Source organism: Rhincodon typus, chromosome 6, assembly GCF_021869965.1.
Source record: "Rhincodon typus isolate 14 chromosome 6, sRhiTyp1.1, whole genome shotgun sequence".
NCBI lineage: Eukaryota > Metazoa > Chordata > Chondrichthyes > Orectolobiformes > Rhincodontidae > Rhincodon > Rhincodon typus.
The window spans coordinates 76,842,023-76,853,892 of NC_063337.1; positions in this window are offsets into that span (position 1 = coordinate 76,842,023).

Consider the following 11,870-nt stretch of genomic DNA (forward strand, 5'->3'; position numbering starts at 1 on the left):
TGCTGCTTGGCCTGCTGTGTTCATCCAGCCCTGCACCTTGTTGTCTCGGATTCTCCAGCATCTGCAGTTCCTACTATCTCCTTCCTTTCTCTGTCTGGATGGCCAGTTGGTCATCGGACCCAAAACGTTAACTCTGATTCTTTCTTCATAGAAGCTGCCAGACCTGCTGAACTTTTCCAGCAACTTCTGTTTTTATTTCTGATTTACAGCATCTACAGTTCTTTTGGTTTTTGCACTATCTTCTCCTACCCTTATATGTTGAGTTACCTGTTCTAACAATTATTAATCTTTCTACATCCCAGGATGCTAGCTCCAAATACTGCAATTAAATTCCCCAGCTTCTCTACAGCATTGATGGCCCATGATAATCTCCTTTGACTCTCAGTAAACAGACTCACAGGCCTGACCATGACCCACCCCTCGACTGACATAGAACAATCCCTGACTGATTTTGTGCAGTACCCTGCTGATACACGGCTAATCCCTGGGAAGATTGCATTGTACCTGCAGGACTGACTGTGGATCGAGGATCAGGAGAGGGGTGGGAGACTGCGTATCTTAATGGTTTCCATGACTGAGCTCAGGATAGATTTAGAAGATGAAGAGTTCAATTAAATATTTAGGTGAGAACGTGTGGAAGGTCAGAACTGACATGGTCAGTAAGGAATGCAAGAAAGAAAGAAATGTAAAAGTTTGACGTGATCACCTGGATCAATAAATTCAGTCAGCAACATTCTCTATGAGGTGCAACCTGTTACCTTTCATCATCATCCAAATTGCAAATGTGCAATACACATGAAAAATGGTTGCCATCACACCTGGAGTGAGTAGAGTAAGTGTTTCTTTATCATGTAAATTTGTGAGCATTAATCAGGCATTTGCACAGTACACTTAGACATTTGTATTTGTCGACTCCTACATGTGAAACGTGTACAGTGGCAGATTATGTGAAATGCAAATCCTGGTCACAAGCAGTTCTGACTGTGTCATTGATCATTGAAAATTGATCATAAGCATCTTCTACTGTCAGAGAATCATGAAAATGACTTTAAAATTGGCACTTGTGGACCACAAATCACAAAGACAATCCAAGGTCTCAGAAGCTGCACAAGGACACAAGCTGAGATAACAAGGTGTAGAGCTGGATGAACACAGCAGGCCAAGCAGCATCAGAGGAGCAGGAAGGCTGACGTTTCAGGCCTAGACCCTACTTCTGAAGAAGATTCTCCAGCATCTGCAGTTCCTACTATCTCTGAAACAAGGACACAAGCTGATCACTTTTCACCTTGAAGTGTTAAGAATTTCTAGTCTTCAAGCTCTTGTATGCAATGCTGATTTTTTTGGTTGATTGCAGGGAGGGTAGGGGAATCAAGATTCCATTAATCCTTAATCTTACTGCATTTATAATTATCTACTGCACTTGAGTGACATTGCTTGTGCCACATACATCAAAACAAAGACCACTGTGTTCAAGATCCATAGAGAAGCATTCGATGGCTCTCCTTGTCAAAGTCTTCCATGTCCTCCTGCACTGAAGACTAACCAAACTGTCATTTGTGAGGCAACAAGGTGCAGGGCTGGATGAACACAGCAGGCCAAGCAGCATCATAGGAGCAGAGAGGCTGACGTTTCGGGCCTAGACCCTTCATCAGAAAAGGGGGAGGGGAAGGGGGTTTTGAAATAAATAGGGAGCGAGTGGGAGGTGGATAGAAGAGGGATAGAGGAGAGGATACGTGGAGAGGAAACAAACAGGTCGAAGAGGCAGGGATGGAGCCAGTAAAGGTGAGTGTTGTGAATGCTGACTACTCACATTACTATTGTAGTGTTTTATTTCTGATATTCACCGGACAGGTTCATTGGAACCGTGATCAAGTAGCCCAGATTCAGCAGGGGTCAACCACGTTGTGACTGCTGTGTTACAAAGGTGCAGAGAAATTGAGGAGGAACAAATGCGCCAGCCAATGACCAGCAGCCTTGAAGCGAAGAATTTGCAAATGAAGGTCCCCTCAGCATGTGGAGGAAGTATAGGATGCCTAAAGGCTTGTGTCATCGATGCTTTATCCTCCAGATGAGTGAATTACACTACTGCTGCAGACTGAGGATGTCCTGACACATTGCCATAGAGCTGTGCCATCAGCTGGAACATGACTTGAGATTTGAAGGAGCAGGTGGACATTGCACTGACTACTGTGCTAATTCTTTGTTTAATTGGCTGCTTTTAAGGATCCAATGAGGACCTGTGTAGGATCTCTCAATCCTCAACCCACAAATGTATCAAGACTGATATTGATGCAAATTGTTTTAGATCACAATTTGGTGATGCAACCCAGGCAACAGACTTTGTCAATATAACTGGCTTCCTCCAGGTGCACAGTGCTATAAATTAAAAGCATCACATATAGTAAAGCTGCCAAGAGGTTGAAAAAGTTTCTTTTTGTTAAGCCACAGGTAAAGCAAAGGAAAATAAGGCAAATGAATAAAAGCTACATTTACTTCTGGGAACAAACAAGTGCTGCTTGCCTTTCTAATAGCTCAGGATTTATAGTCAATGAATGCTCACTTCATCCAAGTCAAATCTATTTGAAGCAACTGTTAATTAAGTGTTGTTTATAGCCGATGCTGTAGTGGTCTATCATGCCAAAGTCCTTCCTGCTCAATGTTCTCATCTTTGTCCTCAGAAGACTGCTGTTGCTCTCTCAATTCTTCTGAGTCCATCAAATTCCCTCTTTGATTGCTCCAGTTGTACAAATTGCAGCATGCCAGGATTACGTGTAATTCTACGTCTGGAATAGACTGCAAAGATTCCAGCCCATTCCTCTGACCCCAAAGTAATCCAACATCATCTTCAGGAGACCAATTGTTGCATTCACCGTGGCCCTTTCCGTCTGCATTCAGCTTCAGTAAACGGCCTGCATGATCGCTATCAGCCATGGTTGCAGAGGGTATCTCTTGTTTCCTAAAAACTCATCTTGCAAGGCATCTGGCCCTTGAAAAGAAGCAGGAGGCTGCGAGTACTGAAGGATATAAACATCATGGCAACTTCTAGGGTACCCGGCAGAGGTTTCATAGATGTGGTATTAATGATCGTCAATGAATTACACTGTGATGAAATAGAACCCTTTTCTATTGATAAAACTCAATTATGTTGCAATACGGCTCTTTCAATCCAAATGAAGTTTTCCAACATGCTTCCATATTAGCCAACATCAAGATGGTATAGTGTACTAGGCATAAGAAAAAGAGTAGCTGTCCCTAAAGCAGGGTCCTAACACAGTATGATTGCTAAGGACACAGACCGTTTATAATTACTGTGTCAGTCAATCAGATAGGTACTGTAAACCGGTAATACATTGCAGAATGTGAGCTTCTATTTGCAATGAGATGTCTCCTGGGCCACCATGTAACCTCAGAAGGCCTTTTCTTTTTTGTTACCCTTTCACTACATGAACTGTGAAGGATTATTTCTGGCTAGCAGTCATTTACTAGGTACATAGCTGCATCTTAAATATTTTGCTGGAAATCCCAGTATTTTCTTGCAATGGTGAATACTTCTGACACTTGTATGCACAAGATAGTGCGAGCACGTGCCACAGAGTTCAGGTGCATACATAATGAAGTGAGTAGCATATAATAGTGAGAAAACTCACCAGAGTTTGCAGAGAGCAATTTTCCATAACAATCCTGAAGTTGAAACTCAGCCAATTTTTGGTTAAATGGCAAAATTAAACACAGTTTCCATTTTGGAAAGAGAGATAGTAGGAACTGCAGATGCTGGAGAATCCGAGACAACAAGGTGCAGAGCTGGATGAATACAGCAGGCCAAGCAGCATCATAGGAGCAAAAAGGCTGACGTTTCGGGCCTAAACCCTTCATCAGAAATGGGGGAGGGGAAGGGGGTTCTGAAATAAACACCGCATCCCAAAACCAGCCCAGCTCGTCCCCGCCTCCCTAACCTGTTCTTCCTCCCACCTATCCCCTCCTCCCACCTCAAGCCGCACCCCCATCTCCTACCTACTAACCTCATCCCACCCCCTTGACCTGTCCGTCCTCCCTGGACTGACCTATCCCCTCCCTAACTCCCCACCTACACTCACCTTTACTGGCTCTATCCCCGCCTCTTTGACCTGTCTGTTTCCTCTCCACCTATCTTCTCCTCTATCCATCTTCTATCCACCTCCCCCTCTCTCCCTATTTATTTCAGAACCCCGTTCCCCTCCCCCATTTCTGATGAAGGGTCTAGGCCCGAAACGTCAGCCTTTTTGCTCCTATGATGCTGCTTGGCCTGCTGTGTTCATCCAGCTCTGCACCTTGTTGTCTCCATTTTGGAAACATTACTGAAATGGTTAAGAATTGTGCTCCAGTTTGTCATATATTTCTTTTTCTCCAGTTACCACTCATATGAATTTGCCCACTGCCAAATCTGTCACAAACCAACCCAAATGGGCTGTGTTTCAAAACATCATCTGAGAAAAAGACTGCTCAAAAATAAATCGTTTGATATAAATTAGAAGTGGTAATTAGATGCAGTTTGATTAACACAGCTTAAAAGCATTTATCACGAAAAAAGCTGTCAATCTACTATCTCTGAGTAACTCAGTCTTAAATTGCGCAAAAAATGCGGTTAAAATGACTAAGTTGTCAGGGGATTTTTTTTGTCATACAGTGGTTAGATATTTAAAAGGCATTTAAAAGCCTTTAAAGCTTTCCAATTAATATCCTTGTCCTGAAATGAAATAGAACCTTCTCAAAATGTTGCAAATGAACATATTTAGTGAAATCTAGCTATGCTGATTAATTTATGCTGGGGACATAAATCGTTCTGTGATAGTGCCATCTTCCAGCACATTTCTTTTACACTAGTGCAAAAAATTGCAGAAACTTGGGCTGTGCTGAATATAATGTTCATTTAAAGTTGCTCAAACTTTTACACTAGTTACACCAATTTAGGACAAATTGTGCTGATAAAACCAGCACAGAAGAGCTAGAAAATCCAAGCAATCAAAGAAAAACAAAAATGACTGTGTAAAGAATGGAAAAATATTGCCATGTGGTGTGGTTGAGGTGAGTTATATTTAAGAGGAAGCAAGACCAATACATGAGGCCAAAACAAAGTGAAGGATATGCTGGCAGATAGGTGGATGAAATAAGATGGCAGGTGCTAAATAGCCTTTGAATATTATGTAATTCTTCTAAAATTCTTCAGAGAGTGATTTTTCACTTTGGTCCCCATGGTACATGTTGAAAATTTATACCCAAAGCTATTCATTCATTTTAATTCCATTCAATATTATGAATGGACAGGAACATATGAACGGGAGTAGGTTATTCAGCTCCTTGAGCCCGTTCTGTCATTCAATGTGGTCATGCCTGATCCGTGGCCTAAATCCATATATCTGTCTTTGGCCCTGATCCCTTAGGAAATGACGAGCATGTGCCAGGAACACAGAGGCAGCTATTTTAACAATTTATCCTTTTTTGCTCTTTTCTGGAAGATTTTAATTTACTCTGGAGAGCTGTATTGAAGTATGTAGAACTTAAGCATTCTTTTGCTAACACATAACTGTTTATTTTCCATTAGCATGAATTTTGCGCATTTTCTTTTACATAAATCAATAAAACTACTTGAATAATAACAAGCAAGCAGAATTATGAGCCAATTTTACAATCTTGCACTCCCAGCATGGAATCTGGAAGCATATGTCGGGAAGTTTTTTTTGCAGAAATAATCTGACACAGCTGGATATTCCAAATGGGCAGAAAATAATGAAGAAAAAGTCAATTTTTACCCTTGAATCTTTATTACGCACTCCTGCAAGATTCAATGTAAGGTTCAATGCCGACAGCTTAAATTTAAGAATGGATTGGTTTCCCTTGTTCAGGGCTGGGAATCCGCTAGAATTGTTTGTTTTGAAAAGATATTGAATTGAATGCAGCTTCAGCCTTTTTGGAGATTAAACGCTTAAGAAAGCTTGTCATTTTTTGCTGGAGAACTTTGATTGCAATTTGTTTTCAGCTTTATTTTCTCTCTTTTATTGCTGGTTCTGGTTAATGCCTAATTTGATTATGTTTTTGGATTTGTTTGTGGCTTGCTTACAACGACAACTTTAATTTCTACAATCACAATCTTGAAGTAGATCATCCTCTTGGAAATTCCTCTGATAGCCTTAGAGGCGGAAGGTCATGTTACACACGCGATGACCTCTCCATGCTCACCCATACCGAACCACCCATATCAACATTCCAAACTGCACTTATATAGGGCAGCAAGCACAGAAATATTCAAAGCACGAACCTTCAAATAAATTCTGCAATGAGGCTGTTTCTTGCAGTTGCTGTCCAGCCTTGGATTTATATCTTACTCAAAGCAACAAAAAGAGAATTTGATCAAATTTTGTAAGACACAGTATTGCATTGTATAAAGCAGGTAGCAAACACTGTTTGGCACCAATGTTTTTGGGGAGACATGGAGAGATCTTGTTTGCCAAATTTAATCTCAGCATCTCATTATAATCTGATTGAGAGGTTAGGTGATCCGCTGGCAGGAAAGTCAACAATGGGAAGCTGCTGCCGGGAAACATCACACCTCTGTGGGTGTTTAATCAGACTGGTAATCTGGGGTAGTCAGGAATTCAGAATAAAGGGGGCACACAGGTTGTTAATGGGAAGGATGAGTTTTGGACAGGTAGTCAAAAGCGAAGAGGTAAGGGCAATGGTTCCAGGGTCATTTGTAGGAATGGATGGATGGGAATAGTGATTATGACAGAAAAACTACTTGAAGGATGAGGAAAACATTCCTGCTCCCCCAGCCCATGAATAATGCCCCTAAAAAGCACTTAGCTGCTTGATCCAGCTATCCCAGACTCGTTATAGCAGTTGAGCCTGTTGAGCGTTGTTCATTCGATGTGAACTTTGAATAGTTGCCAAAATATCAGGAATAAAGCCTGATTTGCATTATAAATGACCCACTTCTCCAGAATAAGTTAGTCAGATGTCGGCAAATTTGCCATGATTAAACTGAAAGGAAGCACACAAATAGCAGGCTGGGGTTTGACATCACATGTTCACCAATTTGTCACAGTCCTGAGTTTCTTCTGCCCAGAACAGTCAGTTCTGGATTTTGTGATATGTCATGAGGCAAACTTAATTAGGGAGCATAAGGTGAAGGAAACCGAGGGGGAGTGGGTTGGGGGGTGGGGGGACGTGGCCGCTGTTGGCAGTGACCACAATACAATAGCATTCACTGTGCAGTTTGAGAGGGAGAAGCTGGAATCAAAGCTACAATTGAGTAAATGTGACTGCAAAGACATAAGGGAAGAGCTTGCCACAGTTGATTGTCAGGGAAGCCGAGCAGGAAAGACGGTACAGCAGCAATGACAGGAATTTCTAGGGTAACTCGGGACGCAGAACAGTAATTTATCCCAAGGAAAGGAGGAAAACATGCCTGACTAGGGAATTCAGGGACAAATAACAGCAAAAGAAAAAGCATAGGATGTGGTGAAGGTTAGTGGGAAGCCAGAGGTTTGGGAAGATTTTAAAATGAAGCAGAGCACAACTAGAAATGGAATAAGAGGGAGAAGATGAAATATGAGAGTAAGCTGGCTGGTAATATAAGAGAAGATTGCAAGAGATTTTTAAATATCTAAAAGGTAAGAGAGATGTAAGAGTGGACATTGGACCACTGGAAAATGAGGTTGGAGCAGTAGCATGGGGAATAAAATGTTGGTGAAGGAACTAAATGGGTATTTTGCATCATTTGTTTTCATGTGGAAGACACTAGTAGTATACCAGAACTGCAAAAGAGTCGGGGTCAAAGGTCAATGTAGTGGCCATCCCTAAGGGGAAGCTGCTGGGGAAAGGCCTGAAGGTGAATTAATCACCTGCACCAGATGAATTATACCCCAGAGATCTGAAGGAGATAACTGTAGAAGCATTGGTGGTGATCTTTCAAGAATCACTGGAGTTAGGGAGGGTCCCAGAGGACTGAAATATGGCTGTTCCTGTTTAAGAAAGGAGTGAGTCAGAAGCCAGGAAACTATAGGTGGTTAGCCTAACTTCAGAAGATTTCAGGGTCCATTTTTAAGGGTAAGATTGTGGAGTACTTGGAAGTGTGTGGTAAAATAGGGCTAAGTCAACACGGCTTCATCAAGGAGAAGTGACAAACCTGTTAGAATTCTTTGAGGAGGTAATGAACAAGGCTCTGGTCAGACTACATTTGGAATATTGTGAGCAGTTTTGAACCCCATATCTAATGAATGATTTGCTGGTGTTTGTGGGGTTCCCGATAAGTTTACAAGAATGATCCTGAGGATGAAAGACTTGTTATATGAAAAGTGGTTGAGGACTGGGTCTGTAATTGATGGAGTTTAGAATGATCAGGGGATCTGACTGAAATTTATAGAATGCTGAGAGGTCTGGATGTGGAGAAGATGTTTCCACTAGTTGGAGAAAGTAGGAGAAACTAGGATCTGAAGGCATAGCTTCAGAGTGAAGAGATGACTCTTCAGAACTGAGATAACGAGAATTTCTTCAGCAAGTGGGCAGTAACTCTGTGGAACTTGTTGCTGCACAGGACTGTGGAGGCCAAGTCATTGAGTGCTTTTTAAGACAGAGATAGTTAGGTTCTTGATTAGCAAGGGGTCAAGTGTTATGGGGAGAAGGCAGGAGAACGGAATTGAGAAATGTTTTATGGGGAGAAGGCAGGAGAACGGAATTGAGAAATGTATCAACCATGATCAAATGGCAGTGCAGACTTGATGCACCAAATGGAGTAATTCTGCTCCTATGTTGTATATTTTTTGAGGAGAGACAAAACTTTACCACATCCCTCACCTCTTGTTTGCCAGTGCAAATTAATTCAATTTCTTTAATCATGGCACTAGATATGTTTAATCATGTCCCATGTTGTAGGTTTACCAAAAGTGCAGAGAATAATTGATATGACAAATGTAGCTACTTGGAATCCTACTTTCACGTCAAAGGGTTACAAGGTTACCCAAGGACTTGTATTCTGTCTCACTGAAGATCTATTTTGATGATCAGACTTTTAGGTATATCCTCTTGGCTTCACAATCATCGTGAATTGAGAATATTTCTTTCACATCTGTTTTAACGTCCAATTTATGTAAAACATTGAATTGACTTATTTGATTCCTTGTAACCATGTACTGCTGCTGATCAACAGGAATCTCTTATATTTCCTTTAATCTCCTTGATGAAGTCTTAGAAGATTGTACAATGCTTCTTTGTCTCTTTTTCCCCATCATCAAAACAAGCAGCAATTTTTGCATTTGATCAATGTGTATTTACTAACAGCTATAGAATCATAAAGTCATACAGCACCGAAACAAGCCCTTCAGTCCTACTCATCCTAGCGAGTCCAGAGATCTCAATCTGTATTAATTCTATTTGCCAGCAGTTGGTCCATATCCGGCTAAACCCATCCTATTCATATACCTACCTAGACGTTTTTTAAATGTTCTAAGTGTACCCGCCTCCAACATTTCCTCTGGCGGTTCGTTCCATACATTCACCACCCTGTGCATGAAAATGTTACCCCTCAGGTCCTTTTGAAATCTTTCCCTTCACACCTTAAACCTGTACCCCCTTGTTTTGTATTCCTCCACCCTGGGAAAAAGACCCTGACTATTCATCCTATCCATGCCCCTCATCATTTTATAAACATCTATAATGTCACCCCTTAGCGTCGAACACTCCAAGGATAAAAGCCCCAGCCTATTCAGCTTCTCCTTAAAACTCAAAACCCTTCAGTCCCAGCAGCATCCTTGTGAATTTTTAATGTACCCTCTCAAGTTTAACAACACTCTTCCTTTAGGAGGGTAAACAGAATTGTATGCAATATCCTAAAAGTGGCCTCACCAATGTCCTGTACAGCCTCAATTTGTTTGATAGAATAGAATATAGTTGAAAAAAAGACATTTTGACAAAGCTTTTTATCTTGCACTCATCAGGATAATATGTGAGAATACCAATTTAAAGAGAAACCAACATTTATACCATTTATGTCTATAATGTAAAACTCGTAATAGTGTCAAACATTAGATATGATTCTACCATTGGACAACATTTGCTGTAAAGTAAAAATTAAGGTCCAGGTATATTTTGACATATTTTGAGGGGGTTTGTTCTGGTCCATAACAAATCCTAAATGTTTTAAAAATTGCATGGGTAACCAATTTAGTGTTGTCAGTCGGGCTCGGTGTACACTTGTGTACACTGCAACTGTATATGTTAATACACAAAGCGCTGTTCTTTGCAAAGAGAAACAACATGTACACATACTGTGCTTGTTTTTATTCAACAAACTGGTGAAATCCACTCACTAGTTCATTTTGCACTGACTAATCAGAGTCAACTGCCTAGTTTAAAATTTCTACACTGCCCAGCAATTAACTTTCAATCATCATTAACTGGTGAATGCTCCATGGCAATGTCTCTATCACTTAGAATCCACTGGTCAACAAATCAGCATTCTCTTATCGCATAATACGAGATGATAATTTCATCTTAAATTGGTATTCTTTCAAACTATTCTGTCACAGAAGGAAAATGTTTGATAAAATGTGTATTCTTCCAGCAATTCCTTGTATTAGTTGTTTACAGAACAGGATATACATGAATTAGTCATATGGGGTGATCAGTGGAAAAAGAATTTAACCCTGAAAATGTGAAGCAATTCGCTTTGAAAAGAAGTAACAAAACAAGGGAGTACTCAATGAATGGCAGGACACCAGGAAGCTCAGAGGAATAGAGGGATCTTGGGGTGCTTGCCCACAGTTCCCTGAAGGTGGCAGGACAGGTTAATAAGGTATTTAAGAAAGCATACATAATGCTTGCCTTTATCAGTCGAGGCACAGATTACAAGAAAAGGGAGGTTATGTTAGAGATGTATAGAACTTTGGTTAGGCCACAGCTGGAGTACTGTGTGCAGTTTCAGTCACCATAGAAAGGATATGATTTCACTGGAGGGCGTGCACAGGATGTTGCATGCGGTGGAGCATTTCAGTTATGCAAAGAGGCTGGATATGCACTTCTTTGGACCTATGAAAGTTTGGGGTGTGGGAACCTAATAAAGATGTAAAAGACTATGAGGGGCATGGACAGAATGGGCGGAAGGTTACTGTTCCGTTTAGTTGTAAGACCAAGAACGAGGGGACACACATTTAAAACGAAAGGCAGGAGGTTTAGAGGGGATTTTATGAAAGATCTTTCTCATCCAGATATTGATAGGACTCTGAAATGACTGCCTGGGAGGGTAGTTGCAGCGGGAAACCTCACAATCTTTACAAAGTACTTGGATGAACATGAAGTGTCATAGCATTCCAGGCTATCGTTCTAGTGTGGGAATGCAGGACGAATGTAGTCATTATTGTACTTTTGACAGTGCAGATTTGATTGGCTGAAGGGCCTCTTCTGTACTATATGATTCTACTTTTTTTTTCAGAGAAGTTGATTTATTACATATCCTAACCGATTGTGAATTTGGTGCACATACAAAATATGTAAGGCACATCTGATCATTGATAAACTGATTCAACTTTGTAAAAATAATGGCATAACAATCAATCTGCTTAATCAATCTTTTAATTGAGTTGTTGTGCAACAATATTAAAATATAAGCTGCTTATCAGCATTTCAGAATGGAAATACACTTTAATGAAAATTGACCTTGACTAAAACTGGTTACTATTGCTCCCAACATCATGTAAAAGTAGAGGCATTGTATATAGTGTTATGACTGAGGCTGGAGGAATGCACTGTTGCTGTAAACCCACTATGTCATGGCTCATAATAATCAAGAAAAAAATTCTCAGTTACCAAGATGGCCAATTAAACGTCTCATTTATATTAAG